We start from the raw sequence: 15,691 nt of genomic DNA, 5'->3' as shown, positions 1-15,691 counted from the left end.
TGTCCATTCATCGATTTCATCATATCATCACTCATCCCATCTTCGCAAATTAGCCAAAAGTGGCGCAAGAAGCGAAGTAAAATAAAGCAAATCAATAAAAATAATGTTATAATAATAACATTATTATTATTATTGAAAATTGTATTATATTACTACTACTACTATCATTTGTATTATTAGTAGTACGTTTATCCTGGTAATTGCCCCCCCCCAGACGAAAAATTGTGGTTGCGCCTCTGCCTCAGTGTCTGGGGCAACCGGCCCCGCTCTCCTCCTGTTAATGGAGGCACACATTGTTACTATCCTGCCCCCACACTTTACCTCCGCACTCGAGGTTCGGTGCACTTCGTACTCGGCTCAGATTTGTCTAGGGGTATCTTTCTTTGTACGACAATGCACGTGGGTTGCTACAAGTCAACATAATTATATAATTAACTACAAGAGACAACGGAAAACCTTTTGCGAAACCTTTATGATCAGGGGGATAAATTACCTTGTCCAGCGTTTGTGAAATTAAAAACGGAAATTTTGGATATTTTCTATAGTTTAATTAAAGTAAAATTTGAAGTATATACAGGTCGTATCCGAACGTTCATTTCTCTAATTATTTATCGGGCCAAAACTCTAATTTTGATGTTGGAATCTCTATTGTTTGTACCTGGATGCTTTACATTTTATGAATTACATCTGAAGTACGCTTGTCACAAGGTAGACTCGCGTTACTCCAAGAAACGTCTTAACAGGCGCTAGGCCGCCCGACGTGTACATTTCTCAACACTCCACGGTGACAAGGCACTAGGCTGCCCGGCGCACCGTAATTACTTCAAAATAACATCCAGTACAAACTACCTTTTTACCTGTAAACTGGACACCAAGGCACTAGCTTGCCCGGCAATCCAATCTCTTACAGCATCCGTTTCGGGAGACCTGTCCTCCGGTCCTAGCTAACCGAAGCAAAAACAACCTCTCCCTTCCATGTCTCAGTTCCAACAGCCGACCTCCCCTACTCTCATCTGGGAGTTTATATATGTTTGGTTGGCGTCTGTTGCCAACGGCCCTTCTTTCAAAATTTTTAATCTTTAACAGCTAAACTGCCCGCCTTTCTTTTGAACGTTCGAAACACGAAGCAAGAACAGAGAGCTACATGGCATTTATACATGGAATAGTACGAACCTAAAAATGCATAATAAATTGAGGTACACTAATAACACATATATATGTTTATACACGTAATTACCTAATTAATTAACATATTAATAAATATTTAAATAAGGAAAAAAAACACTGTTGCCCTGACACAGGGGCAGGGTAACAACATACAATGTAATATGGATAGTATAATTATGTCTTTAACTAAGGGACATGGTGCTCGTTAAATGCTGACGGAGGACAGAGGTGGATCTCCCAACTCAACCTCAGGGTCGCCATTGGTGGAGAAGAATTAGAAGGACTCGCGCGAAGAGAAAACACAAAAAGGTTAAAAATAACATCGGAGAGATAGGACAAGCATCGACGCATGGTAGCTACTAACAGCCGAGGTCCTATGGTGTAATGGTTAGCACTCTGGACTCTGAATCCAGCGATCCGAGTTCAAATCTCGGTGGGACCTTAGGACTTTTTTTTTATCACTGAAGTAATGCTGTCGTGCGCTCTTCAATGAGACAAGATACATTATCGGTATCTTCCTTCTTCCTGTATTTCACAGGACTTGTTCAAAGACAAACGCATAGTCAGTGAGTGGGTCTGTTTGTCCTACCTCCCTCCTCTCTCTCTCTAAATATATATATATATATATATATATATATATATATATATATATATATATATATATATATATATATATACATACATACATACATACATACATACATACATACAGGGTGTCATTTCAATGTCGCCAAAAGACCACATAAACGTATAGAGGACATCTAAACAAACAATGTTTCACTTTGGTCCGTCGTTTCGGCGTTACAGTCGTTCAAAAAAGCCCTTTTTGCCGCCTGGATGATGGCAACCTTACACAACATTTGATCGGATATCTGACGTCATTTCCTGCGGTGAAACAGCGCACGGCAGTGTTGCAAGGAACACACAAATTTTGTGAAAAATTTCAGAATACCAACCATATTACCAGCTGTAAAACAAAGCGAGGAACGAGTCCAGTAGACGGAACATCTAGGGTATCATGACCATAGGCGTAGCTACGGGGTGTGCCGGGTGTGCCTAGGCACACCCTAATGGGCTGCTTTATCAAAGAGAAATAAAGACAGATATTTCAATAAGAGTGAAGATAAGCGTCAGTTTGTAAGAATGTCATTACTTGGTACAAACGTGTGCATTATCGCTGATGAAACGAGTGTCTATAGATTTTCGATTTTTTTTATGTCATTGGAGAAAGAAGATATTTACTGAATTATACTCTGTACTACAACGCTTTTCTTCTATACCTGTCACAAGACGTGTGAGAGAGCTTTCTCCAAGCTTTCCCAAGTTAAAACTAAATTAAGAGCAACTCAGAAGCAGGATAGATTGGAAGCCCTGCTCTTGCTATTTGTGGAACAGGAAAAAGATTAGTCTATTGATGTAAATGAAGTTATTGATGAGTTTAAGAACATTGTACCGTTTGACAGATGTCTCTTGTTATAGATGACGTGTATTTTGATGTATTTGTTGTAGCATTTATGAACATTTTGTGTGTGTGTGTGTAATTTATGCAATTTGACTTTTTTCTACTACATATATTCAGAAATTTTCAACACTGTCATTTAGTGAATTTATATTCCTTTACAAACAGTTTACAGTGCAGTTAAAGATCCAAGTGATTGTGTTGCAAAATATGCTTTTAAAAAGGTGCAAGACCTCATTTTTTTCCTTTGTGCACACCCAAATATAAAGTTCTAGCTACGCCTATGATCATGACCTACCAGCACCAGAAGCCCAACAGTCATTCCAGGGGAAGGGAACCAACTATCGAAAGAATGTAAAAAAACAACGTATTCAAAATGAAGTGTTAATATCGGAGTTTGTCTCAGCCTACATGTCTAATATGATCATCAACAACAAATTTTATTGGACTTAAAGTTTATATGTGGCTGTTTACGCCCAGCTACATGTCAAATACTTGCAAATCTCGTTGCAAAGTTGATATCTACAGGTCCTGACCTAATACATTCGTTGTGGTATTGTGGTGCTGATAACGGAAGAATCTGAGATTCGCCTTGTTATACTATGGCTAAAACACGTACAGTGGGATCCATGTGTATTACCGTTCAAATTGTCCATGACTATTTTCATTAATTTATCTCTTCCAGCCTATGTGTTTTTGAGCGATGGATTTTGTGTGTGCTGATGCAGAAGTTGTCAACAGCTTGTTTTGAGTTTTCTGTTAATTCTTGAAGCTCTCATTCGTTCAAATAAAGTGCACGAACATAGGTAAAAAAGGTAAAGGTAAAGTGTTCCCCTGTGCATAGCACCACGCCATGAAGGCGTATAGGGGGTGTGTGGGTAACGCCCCACACTTTCTTGATCCGGTCGTGAGTGGGGGTGATGTGATCAGCATCACGCCCCTGACCGCCTTTACCCCCCAGGGTTTCCCCCAGGTACCCATGTTATTCGACGCTGGGTAGGCGCCGGGGCCGCTTCCACCGTTAGAAAAGTTCCCGGATTTGAACCGACCGGGGATCGAACCCGGGACCTTTAGCATGGTAGTCAGACGCGTTACCGACTGAGCCACATAGTGATGGACAATTTGTGCTCATGGATCCCATTGTACAACCACAGTAACAACCTAATGATGAATCAGCAGCGAATATACTGCCATGTACATGTGTATTCAGCTTGTAGATAAATATAGTCGTCTGATAGCTTGTTTTACTACTACTTACTGTATATCACATTATTTTCAACCATTTTTACCCCTTGCCACATAATTCCGTGAATATACATTACGTTACGTGTTACCTACCTTTGGAATTTTGAGTTCTTTCATTTCTATTTTGTCAACTGTTCAGTGTGTCACAGAAAACACTGCCGTGCACTATTTCGCTGCAGGAACTGACGTCACAGATGCCATCAAATGGCGTGTGTGCTTGCCAGCATTCAGGCGGCAAAACGGGCTTTTGGAACGACTGTAGCGCTGAAACTACGCACGCACGAGAAAAATGTTACTGAAAAAAGTTGTTTGTTTTGATGTCCTCTGTACGTTTCCGTGGTCCGTGGGCGCCATTAAAATGACACCCTGTATAATTTTAGCTCCACTTATGCGAGCATTGTGGGGCCTCCCCGATGGTGTAGTGGTAGCATCGTCGCCTTGTAATCAAGGGGTCCCGGGTTCGATACCCTGTGGAGGCACATGGTGGTTCGGATCCAACTTGAAAGTGTAGGTCCCGATTAGCCTTACTGTGCACAAAGTGGACTTAAAACACCAACTCAATCAATCAATATACGGGCATTACAGGCCAAGAAACATGTATTGCGTATGTCCCCCGATAACTAGGCACTTATCTAGAAATATATTTCGGAGCGAGGGGGGTTCGAACCAAGTATCTCAGGAATAACAATGTTCAAATTCAAATCATTATGTAATTATATTAAATAAAATAAATTAAATTAAATAAAAATATATAGATAAATTAATTGTTATTATTACACGAATAGGTAACGTATATGAGCAGATATATAACAGCACGTATTCATGATCTAGCTTACCTGTAGTTAAGATCGGCATTATATCCATAAAAACAAGTTCCCTGGCAAAAAAATCCATGTCAAATTAATGAAAAATTGAATATTTGTAGGATGAAACAATCTTTGCCTTCCTAAAGTCCAGAGTAAATTAATAACCATCGATTATACAAGAAATCTTAAACAAGTATATTTTAATTATTTTTTAGTATTTGGTCAGTCTTTCCGGGGTATCCGGACCCCCTTAATCCCCCCTAAATACGTCCTTGGAGATGGCATAGTATTTATGTCGTCGCCTTATAATTAAATGTATGTGATTCACTAGGTACCGTATATTAGTCTGCTCCAGCTACACATTAACACGTAGAAAGGTTTTAATAATGTTTCAACTAAAACGATATTTTTTTATTATTTAAACGTTTATACTGCTGTGAACAGCATGGCTACCTTATTACAGTAGTTTTACATACATTGATTACATCAAATGGAAATATTAAACACAAGATATTTGTACAGATCAGGGTTGTTAAAGTCCAGGAAGCCATAAATTCTAATGGATTCTATTGGGTTTCGCTGCAGGATCGGAATATTTTTTCTCGCACAATCCAGAACCCATTTACGCTTGCTGATTTTCTCTCCTGGACCGGAATTGAATTTATTTAAAATTCCTGGGCCTTTAACAACACTGGTACAGACATACAGTAACATACTGTATAAGTAAAATATTTTACAAACATACCCTAAAACCACATGAATTTACACAATACAATTAAATATAAACATTGATACATTTCAAAATAGATAAGACAAAATATTTACTTAAGAAAAGTTTTTGTTTGATCACCTTTATATGTGATGTTAAGAATGGTATTGAAACAGTTATTGAATATTTACCTTGCTATATATCTTATCAATCCATAAGATTATACTTTATTTCATTCAAAAGTTTCTCTAGAGGCTTCGAACTGACCAGGTCATTCACTTGTTAGTTACCAGCTGTCCATTCCTCTCACTTATGTGAAATATGCACTGTCGTGTATCCAGCAAACTTCCTGATGTATTGAGGCTGCAAGGTTGACAAAAGGTTGACAAGCAGCAAGCTGTGGAGAATATGAGTACTAGGAAGGAAAACTCACGTGTCAGCGTGGAGGAAACTCCAAGGACAGGGGTTTAGGGGAACGGACAGGCTGGCAAGGGACTCGCTTTTGTTGGCTTTGATTAGGGACAGGCAACAGCTCTTTGCAAAGGAGACCAATCTGCCTGAGTTAGGTGAACTACCTACGAAGCCTAGAGAGAGCTCAGTTTTATGTTACTCTGCGTTACTAAATTCATGATCATTGTTATAAGTGTAGACAGGTATCTATCCTAACCATAACATGCATGATTTAGGTTCAAAGGTTCACAAAATCGAACGAGTGACTATTGCCATTCCTAGTTGTATAACTAAGTATTGTATTTCAGTTTTACCTTTCCCAACTTGTCACGAGGACAAGTGGTCTCATCATTAATGAGGATGAATGGTGAATAGATGCATTTTCCATTAATCTATTGGGAGTGGTTGGTTTTATCCCATCATTCAGTCGAATGATACGTCGTGGAGATGCGGGGCAACTAAAAAGTGTTGATAAGAAAAAGAATGTACTTGTTGTTTTTATGCTTGATATCTAACGTGCTATTTTTCCTAAGATTGTGTGAATCTACCTCAAAGCAAACGATTAAAACTATTAATTTCAATGCATGAACATTTAATTCGAACCAAGATTAAATACGGTTTGTACTACTACTACTCAGATTAAATATTGACATTAACAATTTGTGATAATGTAATTAAAATGCTTTTGAAGTAAGCTTTCCGAAATATCTGAAAATATTTAACTTCACTATATAGGATAAATATTGCTAATTGAATCTACGAAGAGTGCTCAGTAAATATCCTTGCATCGCAGTCTTGGCTGAAGCCACAATGAATTTTTTTGGATAAAATTATTTTTTTATACACCGTCACTGAAACGTTTCTACTTTTCTGCACACCTCGTACTGTAACGTTTATACGTTGCAGAAGAAGCGGTCGAAACAGCGGCGAAGAGGTTTCACGAAAGGACAACAACTAAGGGAAGCACCGGCAGCACTTGACTCCTGCAGTTCTTCGTAATCCTTCACCATCTTCTTCAACTCGCCAAGTTTCGTCAGGTAATGCTGCCCGTTCTCTCGTCGAGTTTCTCGGAGTTTCTTCTCCACGTAATCATCCTCCCAGTCCATGCACCCTGAACCCAACTCCACCTGCAAATCCTTCAGCACATCTTCCAGGTTTCTCTGGCAGCTTCTCAGGATGGAGTCGAGGGCCTGGTTGATGGCGTCCAGCACTTCTTGATCCTTGACTCTCTCTTGGAGATCTGGAAGGTACACTGGAACGCAATTCTGGAAGAATCTGGGTAGGTTCCTTCTCGACCTGTGAGCGTTCTCCTTCAGGGTTTTACTCATAAAACAATGACTCTTCTCTGCTTTGGCATTTACTTTACAATCACGCAATGTCAGTTTGTCTTTGAACGACGTGATGGTCGCTGTAATGCTCTTCAAATCGTTCACGTACTGATCACGGTGCTTTACCACCATATCATCTATTTCTTTATGTATATAACAAGAATATATACCACATTTTTGGGTGTCGTCCATGGTCTTCAACTCTGCTCGCAGCTGCTCTAGACGCAATGTGAACTTATCCATTGTTCTGGCTCTTGACTTCAAGAGTTTCTTCATAACAGCTGTGTCGAAGTGGACGTCTAGGATCAAGGTTTCCACATGCTTGCGATAAGTATTATAGTCGTCTTGTAGCTGTTTTGTCAACTTATTTTTTGCTTTCGAGCTGAGGCGCTGGAACAAAGCATCAAGTTTCTCATACATTTTTTGGCGCTTCTGTTCCATCTTCATCTCGTTCTTCCGCTTCTTCTCGTCTTCAGCATTTCTTTCCTTCAAGTTTTGCACTCCTATTCGGTGAGTGAACATTCCGTACTCGGTGCAAGCGTTCTTCCATTTCTCATTCAGCTTTACTTCAATGTCTTTCATAGCTTGGGATACATTTGGAACCACACTCGAACCTTTCTCAGCAACCATGCTTCGCATTTGAAATTGTTTAGTGAGAATCAAGTTTTCGTATAGAAATACGAAGTTCCTTTCCAACTGGCTGAGTCTCTTTATACATTTCGCAAATAAAGTAGGCATCAGTTCCATTTCTGTGGCATCTTTCTTGTACAAAGCGATGAAGTCTTGCCACTTCCTCGTAAGCCCTTCCTTCGTTTCTGCTGCTGCGATTTCGAAGGTTCTTTCCCAATCACTTGAATCACTCTCGAGGGAGCTTTCGGAAGACGAAGATGAAGAAGCATCATTTCCAATTAAGGGGCCATCTCTTTTCATTCTGTCCTTGCACTCTTCTTTCTCTGGTTTCACGCACACGTTTGAAGCTGCCACTCTTCTCTCAGCAATATCACCTGCTATCAAGTCTTCTTCACGCTTCTTTTTGTCATCTTTCGGTTTGTTTCGATGAGCAAATGGAGCGAAGTTAGCTAGTGTGAAAACACGAGGGTCTTCAACTTCCTGAGGTAAAGCTTCTTCTATCGATCGTATTCCTATTTCTCTCTCATTTTGCAAGTCTCGGGAACAGCCGGCAGTCACTGCCTCTGACATGGTGGGAGAAGTTGGCGAGCATCTTACGAGAACAACACGCACACTTCTTACTATCAGTTCGAACATTGAATACGTGCTGTCAGAAAACACCAAACTGGATACTCTCCTTCCTGATATAGCGATCGATCTGGGAGAAGAAGGATGGTTGCTGGATGCGAGAACCAAGCCGTGGGAAGAAAGAGGATCATCAGCGAAATAGGCAGCCTCCGCAACTTCTCTAGAGAGCCTGTTAACCACGATGCTGACATTTGGTATCAATCCGTCGGCCAGATGAACGTCAAAATAAGTTAAGACTGGCGTGGTAGCAAAGCCTAAGAGGCGGAGGAAGGTGTCCCCCACGATGCACGTCGACGTGAAAGTCCACAGTGTCATCGGTGCATGGTGGAGGTCCCCTTGGAAGGTCAGATCTTGGTTGGACGCTTCCACGTGGAAGGTCAACCTACGCCGTCCTTCGTCTCGCCCTCGACTATCCCCATTTAGAGCCAGTAAGCTAGTACTACTGATGCATTGCTCCCACAGAAGGGGAACAAACAAAAACATTGCTGCGAGGCAAGGGTCTGCCTCGAGCAGCAAGGCGACGAGAAACCCTAAGGTTTGCAAGTCTGGTAGCATTTTCACTTCACAAGTGAAAAATACTTTCAAAAACACAAAAATACTCGCGAGCAAAACTAAAAAGACTCCCTTTCCAACCTAATGCTGATGGCAGCCAGTTTGCCACGGAAACGGCATCCAACAATGCCACCATTGTTTTTCTCCTTTCCCGTATTTGCTACGTGAACAGAATTCGCACAAGGCAACTCTCTTCAGCCCTCGATATCAATGGCGAAATGCAATAGATGCGACTAGGAATAAGTTTATATACTGTGGATGGAAGAAATTTGTCAGCACTCTGTGGACATGGGCCAATCCATCGCTGTAAGTAGCCTTATCATTTAATACTACATTCTACTGTTTGATTGCTTGTTATGAACTCGTAATTCACATACGCTAAACGCATTGAGATTCAGTTCCTTTCTAATAGGAAAACTTATACTTGAGTTACCTACTTACAAAATTAATTACGAAGATTAATGATCTATTCTTGCGTTCATTGAGAAACATTTGCAGAAGAACATTAGTTTCCGGTATATTTCAAATTTGTTCTGCATTGGTGTCGGCAAAAGTTCACGTCGCTTCCCTACGATATAATGCATGTTCATGTGGAAATTACGCAGTCTTTACACTGTGGAAAAGGCCGGGAAATCTTATATTTTTCTTACTTCTGGAGCAATGTATTTCTAAACTGTACACTAATTATGATTTGTTTACATTATAATTGTTGCAAATTTGTAGGAAATGAAATTTTATCTAAATGATAAGTCTGTACGTGGCAATGCCAAGTGGAACATTAAAATTCACGCCTGATGCTTCTTTGCATTCAGTAGTCGGTAACTGCTCAGTTTAGTTTCTAGTTTTTACATGTACTTGAGAGGCCAAGATTCTAAACATTTGTTTTGTGGCATTCTGAGTGTGTTCAGCTAAGGTATAGTGATCTTTTTAGGTGTATGGTCATGTATACTAATCGCCCTAGAGTTTGTCTCGAAATTTGTGGTTCCTAGTTTCGAAAGTCTGGAATTTTGTTATTTTCCAAGTTGTACACGATCTGTTTAGTTATTGGCAATTGGTCTTAAAGAGTTGAGTTATTCATTTTGGGTCGGGACCTCCTATAGCGCGTGACAGCAGACGAAGAGGCATAGCACATGTAATGAAAAACTAAATATGCTGACCAAGGCAGTAATTTATTTTATTAAAAACATAAACTAACGTAACGTTTCAACCTTCTAGCAAGGTCTTCTTCAGACTCTGTATCAAGTACAAAAGCGAAGTAAAATAAACCAAATCAAACAATCAATCAATGAATGATTTGATTTGAATCGCTTTTTTGATACATTTGGTTAATCGCGAAGATGATACGACAAAATTAATGAAGGGACAAACACAAAGAACACCCATGTCCAGGTAGGGGTTCGAACCCGGAACTCCTGGTGTTGTAGCGCGCTGTGGTAACCACTCCCCCACGGTTGGTTGATTTTGTGTTTTAAGTCCATTTTATACACAGAAAGGCTAATCGGGACTAGACCTATAGTTTAATGTGAGATCCGAACCACTATATGCCTCCATCGGGTACAGATCCGGGACCACTTCCACTCCCCCACGGAGGTCGGCCGACAACAAACATGTGAGGAAGGCGCTAACCATTCGGATACGTGGGTATCGGTGAAGCAAACTACATTTTTCCTGAGTAGTAATTTTCAATATAATTTTTGAAATAAAAAAAGGTAAAGGTAAAGTGTTCCCCTGTGCATAGCACCACACCATGAAGGCGTATAGGGGGTGTGGGGGTAACGCCCCACACTTTCTTGATCCGGTCGTGAGTGGGGGTGATGAGATCAGCATCACGCCCCTGACCGCATTTACCCCCCAGAGTTTCCCCCAGGTACCCATGTTATTCGACGCTGGGTAGGCGCCGGGGCCGCTTCCATCGTTAGAAAAGTTCCCGGATTTGAACCGGCCGGGGATCGAACCCGGGACCTTGAGCATGGTAGTCAGACGCGTTACCGACTGAGCCACCGCGGTATATCATCTTTATTTATGATTAACGTTTGTTCAAAAATTTTGCATTGCTTGATTTCCTTAATTTCCCCATCTCACGATCTCGTTACTGAAGGATCCGGGCTCGAGCCCTGGCCTTTGCATGAGTGTTTCTTTGCAACCACTCTTCACCCGTTTAATTTAATCAACGTTCATCGTCATGGCAGAAATTAGGTAAAGCGATGGAAGAGAGAAGAAAATACAAATAATTTCCTCCCAGTGCATCTGCAGGGCACAGTGAAATCAGGAGCCTAGAATTCTCTGTTTATGATTGTCCCTCACGACTTTCCAAGCTCTTATTCCGATTAAATCTATACAGCTGGAAAAAGCGATGGGTAACAAAACACACCTTTAAACAAACCTCTTTTCTACTTTCTTTGAGTTTTCATTTCTATTTTTTTCATTATTCACTGCAGGCAGAGTACAACACACAAGAACAAGAATGTACGCTCGTCACGAATCCCGGCCTGAATTGTTCTTTGCGAGGTCCCTTCATCAATTTCATTATATCATCACTCATCCTCATTTTCTCGATAACCAAATGTGGCAGAAAAGCGAAGTAAAATAAACCAAACCAACATCAAGAATTAGAACGCGCGTTCACTTGCCCAAATAAATACTTCCGTATTTATGATTGTTTAGCTTATCCATTTTTTTTAATTGGAGGCCAAGAGATTAGTATATTTAAATAAAACACTAGTAAAACGAGAGCAAGAGAGAGCGAGAGCAATTATTTGTTATCTAATCATTATATATTCCATATTTTAAAAAAGCATAAAATTTTTGTCTGCACATAAGACGTTCCAATTGCATAAATAATAAAAGTACATCCCATATTATACATACATATTGAACAACGTGTAAAAAGTAGTGTAAATACAGAGAACAGAAGTACTGCAGAAAAATTTCCCCTTAGTTCTTTAGAGGATTTACAAAGGAAGCAAAAGGAATCCAATCCCCTATCTGTCCTATAGGAGATAGACTGGGGGACCTGAAAGCACGGGCTTTCAACCATTGGAGCGGGGGCGAGGGGGCAAGGGAGGTAGAGGCAGAAATCTTCCCTTTCCCTTCGAAAACCCGTTTCTACCTGGAACTGTGAGGCGGAGAAAGAGCGAGCTAGACCGCTGAACGCACAGAGGGACGAGAAGCGCGTGAAAAAAAGTGTTGCATATAAACTGTGGCTTCAACAAAACAATAAATATTGTGATTTGAAAATAATTAGAGATTTGAGATTGATTGAACTATCTCTGCTAGACTAGCTACTCCTCAGTGCACGTCACTGAAATAAAATGTATAGTTAGAGGCATACAAATTTCGTTTTTGACGAAAACACGAAATATGAAATAACATGCTGTAATGTTCATTTTTCATATTTCTGAGAGGTCTGAGGTGCATTTTTCTACCCTGTTTTGTCACGAAATAATGCGAAATGAACTGCAAATTACAAAATTGATAATATCTATATAACAGTGAAAGCAAACTACACAAAAATTCACTTCAATGCTCTAGAAGGAATTCTAAGCTGATGTAATTTTTCAGATTTTGGAATATCACGGCGGTTTTTCGAATGGAGAGGAAATTGAAAAAAATCGCCCATTCGTTTGCCAAAGGTCCAGTCTCCGATATTACAGTTGCGTTCTTAGTTATATTTTAGAGAAGGTAAGGGGTTGGACCCCGTATCATGTGACGGGGGCAAAATAGCCTAAGTGCTGACGCACCCACAAGTTTACATTCGATCAATCAATCAATGAAATAAGAAAGTAAAAGAAGTTGAGATGTTGTTTTATTTTGCTATTTTCGCAATTTTAAGGCATGTTAATAGTCGACGGTATTGGTCACTTCTGCCCTTTCAGCACCTCATTTTTGTGATTACTAGGATAGCCTACTGGTAAATCCTCCCCTGTTCATCGGGACTAGATTTGCTGGACACTTGAACCAATTCGACATCGGAAATAGAATCTGGGGTTTGGTTTAAGGCATGTTAACTATGGTTAAAAGTTTGCACTACGTTCTGGAGCGGTGTACAGTGTGGTGTATGAGTCACGTGGTGAGTGCCAACTAATCAAATGAACGTTGAAAGCAGCAGACAGGCATTTGTTCAATCCTCTGAACTTGAACAACGCTATTCGTCTACTTGCTTGAACGTAATTTCCTTGCACCAGGCCAGACACCGGGATACACGTGTCAATGTGAATTGCTACAAAATCTTCAGAGATACGTCAGTAAATTATCATATTTAAATAATAGTAATAAATTACTAACGAAAACTATATTTAATAATTTCATTCACCCTGAAAATGTATTTCTCTGTTTTCCGGAAGCTGAAATCTGAAGCTGTAAGAAGGAAGGAAGAATTGCTAATATTACCCATGTTCTCCTTTGGTTGAAAACAACGCATTTAAATGTCTCACACTTGCTTCGTGGCAGTTTAATGGGCTTTTATTTGTTAAAATATTAAAATCTGGAGTGCAAGGTCAAGAGAAAGAAGAAACGTCAAGACAAAGTGATTTGTATTCAAGAAAATAATAAATGAGTAAAAATGTCCAAGCAAGTTAGCGTCAATTTTTTGGTAAATGTTTCACAAGAGAAATAAGACAACAATTTATACTTTTTCCGGGTCCCCATAAGCTTAGGTTCCGCCTGCCTCTATGTTATGCCCATGATTTGACGTGTACTACGTTTAACTAGAATGTAATGCCAGATTAAAACAGAATGTTGTAATTTTATTGGCCACAAAAATTATATTTTTCCATCTTTTCTTCTCACTTCTATTTATTACATTTTCGTATCCATCCCATGGGACGTGAGGCTCCTTCGCCAACCCCTTGCTACGCCACTGCCTGCATTACACCTAGTGTCAAAAAGTGCAGCGAACTAGACGAGGCAATTGTGACCACAAGGTTAACTCCACAGAGAAATATATTAAACACAGACTTTCAACTGTTTTCTACTTACATTAGTGCGAAATGTCAGTAAGGTGCGTGTAGACACAAGTGAGATTATTTCAGTAACAGCTCTGGCCGTTCTGCGCTTGCAACTTGGGAGCGAGTCATAACTCCAGACGCCTGCAATCAAGAAGTGAACCGCTGACGTCATCTCTACTCTGCCCCTATAGCTAACTCTATTGCTCACGCTGTACACTGCTCCTAGGCTCGCTGGCTAGACTCGCGCAGTCAGCTGGAGATGTTCCGAATGCACTCGGACTTTACGCACATGGCCGATTGTTTGTTATTCCACCGCGGTAAAAATCTCGAAGGAAAATGAGGTAAAAAATCAAGTTGTAAGATGATAACGGGACTGCCCAATGCTACCGGAAATTTAATCTGTCAAACTGACACGGGCAGCCAGTCGGTCGCAATGTAGCAGCGGAAAAAGCGAAGAGAACGTGGCGAGAGGTCTGTTTATATCTCGGATATTAGATCGGTTCTCGGTTTTTAGTAATGCTTCTTCCCTTTCCTAGCTATTAACAAGAATTAGTTGATTGATTGATTGATTTAGTTTATTTTACTTCGAGTTTTGTGCCTCTTGGCTAATTTGCGAAGATGGGGATGAGTGATAAAATTGATGAATGGACATTCACAAACAACCAAGCCCGAGCGGGATTCGAATCCGGGACCCTTGGCGTCGCAGCGCGATGTGCTAACCACTCTTTTTATTATTATTATTATTATTATTCACTCATTTTCTCTACTTTCACTCATATCAATATTACTATTTTCTCGGTTTTTCTCATTACATACAAACACAAACATCCATGTCCTAGCCGGGATTCATACCCGGGACCTCTGACATTGCAGCGCGCTGTGATAACCACTCGGCCACAGGGTCCGGCAAGAATTAGTTGGTCAAGTCCAATACTTTACCATTTGGTTAATCGCAACGGAAGAGAAAAGAGAAAACAAGTTTCTTAATTCGTTTTTGATGCACACATATCCACTCACCCATCCACACATATGTGCATGCATACACCGAATGAAAGGAAGGACGGCCAGAAGCTCTTGCAGCCCTGAAAATTTAAAACTTTTACACCGTCTGAAGTTTCCTTCGCTTATAGTGCCTTGATATAAGCCAATATATGGCTTCGCCAGTATTCATTTCCGGGACCACTTTAATTACAAGGTGATAACGTTAAAGCCCCGTTTCCATTACCACAAATTTGCCGCGCAACATGACGCGCGGCATGTGCCAAGAATTTGTTGAAATGGAAACTGTCTGCAACATGCCGCGGAGCAAGTGCCGGGAACAAAATTGCCGCAAACGATTTTGACGCACAACATGCGTCGCGTCATGCGCCGCGGACATTGGAAACAGCATGCAGCAAGTTCCTGAGGCACGTGCATACGCATTAAAGTAGAATCAGACGACGCGACAACAATCTGTGGTCCAACATGATTTAATAACAATTCAAAATCACTTGCAGTCATCTTTACAAACTTTTTGTATCCACTTTGGAGACGTACGTAAGTCTCTCATCAACGAGGTTTTTTTTTTCTCTAAGACACTTCTAATCCACCATCTAGGTCGTTTTCGCCTCTTTTATTTAGAAGTTCATGGTACACGCCTGCCATAACCACAAAACCCACCATAGCTATATTGTCCATCTTTACACAAGTTGTAAATTACCACCAAATTATTACAATACAAGAGAAGAAACACTGACTGCTCTAAAGCACTGCACAACGCTACACTGCGCTCT

The 15,691-nt window shown here is 40.4% G+C and overlaps 1 non-coding gene across 1 annotated transcript; it reads left to right on the top strand.

Moving 5' to 3' along the window:
* Positions 1-1,537: 1,537 nt before the first annotated feature.
* On the top strand, positions 1,538-1,609 carry TRNAQ-CUG (transfer RNA glutamine (anticodon CUG)). Its single transcript has one exon. It is a non-coding gene; the product is annotated as a tRNA-Gln (tRNA).
* Positions 1,610-15,691: the final 14,082 nt, after the last annotated feature.

The sequence above is a fragment of the Lepisma saccharinum genome, chromosome 13 (assembly GCF_977018435.1).
Source record: "Lepisma saccharinum chromosome 13, izLepSacc3.1, whole genome shotgun sequence".
NCBI classification, from domain to species: domain Eukaryota; kingdom Metazoa; phylum Arthropoda; class Insecta; order Zygentoma; family Lepismatidae; genus Lepisma; species Lepisma saccharinum.
The sequence above is the reverse complement of the archived record's forward strand: the minus strand, read 5'-3'. Positions and strand labels throughout refer to the sequence as shown.